At 53.6% G+C, this 3,104-nt stretch overlaps 1 pseudogene; it reads right to left on the reverse strand.

The window, feature by feature from the left end:
- Positions 1–1,661: 1,661 nt before the first annotated feature.
- LOC112892633 lies at positions 1,662–2,536 on the reverse strand (annotated as a pseudogene).
- Positions 2,537–3,104: the final 568 nt, after the last annotated feature.

Consider the following 3,104-nt stretch of genomic DNA (forward strand, 5'->3'; position numbering starts at 1 on the left):
GACCAGTTGGTTTGTACCATACGGCAAACTCGAAGCAAACAGCCAAGAGCGTGACGCTGTCATGCGTCTGTTCGAGGAGAGGGAGGAGGAGGCGCGATCCACCCAGGGGAGTCTTGTGAGTAAGATCTTTCTCCTCCTCCCTTCAGTTTGTTGGATTTTCTGGGCGCAGCGCATTTGATCCTCCTTCGTTGCAGATGTCCAGCAGCAGGTGGCTTCCCTCCAGCAGGAGCTCACCATCGAGGTGGACCTAAAGCTCCAAGCTGATGCGATGGTGGCTGACTTCACCGTAGAGGTTGCTTCTAGACGAGCAGAGATCGTCCGCTTGAATACCGAGGAGTGCAAGCTTCACGACCAGGTGGATGGTAAGATTTTGCTTGCTTTCACCGTACTTTCTGAGTTTTCCAGCAGGCTCTTTTATGTCGCTGATGCGTGTCTGGACAGCCCTCGACGAGAAGCATGGGTAGGAAGTGCTTGTGCGCTGACACCTGGAGAGTGAGCTCGGCAAGGCGAAAAACACCCTCCTCAAGGAGTCCGACGACCATGACTCCCTGCGACTTGCCGTTGGGTTTGTTTTGGATGACCTTGGGATGACTTCAGAGAAGGGGACAAGCTCGATTGCGACCCATGTCATCAACATCACGCACAGGGCGCGCAGAATGGCAAGGTGGGCGCTGCACCTCGGCGTGCAGCGGCGGTTCGCGATCGCGCACTCTCGTTATGAGAACATTGATCTACAGGCGATGAGCCAAGGCTTCACGCCCGGCTATGATGACGCCGAGATGGACCAGATTGAGGAAGAGGTGGCCCCCTTACGCAGGTCTTGGCTACAAGTATGGAGGAGGAAGTCATTTCTAAGGAGTAGTTAGTCGAGCTTAGATGATGAACTAGGCCTCGGCGCCCAAATACATGTGTATAAGCAAACTTTTAAGATTTTGATTTTGGCCAGCAAGGCCTTTAGCGAGGAAGGTTAAGGATGTCTGACCGCTCCTAGCATTGAGGCGATAGAAACGAGATACGAACGAGAGGACTCCTATCACACTGGTGAGCAAGGACGCCGTAGCTGCTGCGGCGTGGGTTTCCTGCAGTCCGACCAACTTTACTCAAAGCGCGCTCTTTCGTAGCTTTTATCATCTCACCTCAATCGTAGGAAAGGGTTGCGTGCAAAGAGTTTCATGTAGGTATGGCCATAGCAGCCCCCGAGTGAGGCCCGATCCCCTGCTGTGGCTGGAGTTAGGCATCACTAAAGAGCGGACATGGTTTTTGCACCAGAGCTCGTTAACCAGCATGAATATACACATAGCTTGGAAAGGCTAAGGGTAAAAGCAACTTAGTTGTTCGATGTTCCAGGCTTTGTTGAAGACTTCACCATCAGCGGTCTGCAGCTTGTAGGTGCCTGGCTGGAGCACTTTAACGACGATGAAAAGCCCCTCCCAAGGTGGGGAGAGCTTGTGGCGATCCTTATTGCTCTGGATGAGGTGTAACACCAGGTTGCCGATGTTGGACGCACGACCCTGCACTCGGCGGCCATGATATCGTTGATGTGCTTGCTGGTACTTGGCTGATCGGAGCAGGGCGACATTGCGTGCTTCGTCGAGCTGGTCCATTGCGTCTTCAAGTGATTCCTCGGCCCCTTGTTTTTTGTACTACCTAACTATTGGTGCTCAATAGTCTAAGTCGGTCGGGAGGACCACCTCGGAACCGTAGACCATGAAAAAAGGGGTGAAGCCGGTCGCTCGGCAAGGAGTCATCCTCAGGCTCCAAATAACTCCAGGGAGCTCGGCAACCCATCGCTGGCAAACTTCTTCAATCAATTGAAGATTCTGGGCTTGAGTCTCTGCAAGATCAAGCCGTTCGTGTGTTCAACCTGCCCGTTCGTACAGGGGTGCACCACGGTGGCTCTGTCGATGCGGCAATTGTCACAGAATTTGAGGAATTTTTTCCCTGTAAACTGCATATCGTTATCTGTGATGATGGAGTTCGGGATTCCAAAGCGGTGGATGATGTCGAGGAAAAATTCCACGGCCTGCTCGGATCCGATCATCGCAATCGGTCGATCTTCAATCCACTTTGTGAACTTGTCAACGGCGACAAGCAGATGAGTGTAGCCCCCGGCTGCTAACCTGAGGGGCCCGACCAGATCAAGCCCCCAGACCGCAAATGGCCACGTGATGGGGATTGTCTGGAGTGCTTGTGCCGGTAGGTGGGTTTGCCGAGCGTAATATTGACACCCTTCTTAGGTGCGCACGATTTGCTCAGTGTCCGCCACCGCGGTTGGCCAGTAGAAGCCTTGTTGGAATGTGTTTCCGACCAAGGTCTTGGGCACGGCGTGGTGCCCACAGACCCTGCCTTGGATATCCTTCAGCAGCTATTTCCCTTGTTCGATCAGGATACAATGCTGCAGGATCTTGGTGGGACTCTGTTTGTAGAGCTCTCCCTCAATGATGACGAAGGACTTTGCGCGGCATGCGAGCCATCGGGCCTCCGTCTTGTCAATCAGGAGCACCTCGTAGAGGAGGTAGTCGAGATAAGGTGCCATTCACTCAGCCGGAGGGTCGGGAACCGTCGCCGATTCCATGTCAAGCTCCATGACCTCAAGGTTGGAAAGGGTCGGCGGTTGACGAGCCCCCGAGGCTGAGGCAGGCGGTTTGTCCCTAGCCCACTCAAACTCCTCGTAGCGGACCAAGGGCTTGTACTGATTGCTAGCGAAGATGCCGGACAGGATGGGCTGGTGGCTCGACACCATTTTTGCCATTGTGTCGGCCACTTCATTGAACCATCCTGGGATGTGGTTAAGTTCAAGACCGTCGAACTTGTCCCCCAGCCGATGGACCTCTTGGCAATAAGCAGCCATCTTGGGGCTGAGGCAGCTTGACTCTTTCATGACTTGATCAACAACAAGTCACGAGTCACCCCGGACCTCAAGTCGTCGTATGCCCAGCTCGATGGTGTGGTGTAGGCCATTGATGAGCACTTCATACTCAGCCACATTATTTGAAGTAGGAAAATTAACACGAACCACATACCTCATGCGCACGCCAAGGGGAGACACGAAGACAAACCCCAAGCTGGCTCTTTCCTTCACCAACGACCCATCAAAGTACATC

The sequence above is a fragment of the Panicum hallii genome, chromosome 5, assembly GCF_002211085.1.
Source record: "Panicum hallii strain FIL2 chromosome 5, PHallii_v3.1, whole genome shotgun sequence".
NCBI classification, from domain to species: Eukaryota; Viridiplantae; Streptophyta; class Magnoliopsida; order Poales; family Poaceae; genus Panicum; species Panicum hallii.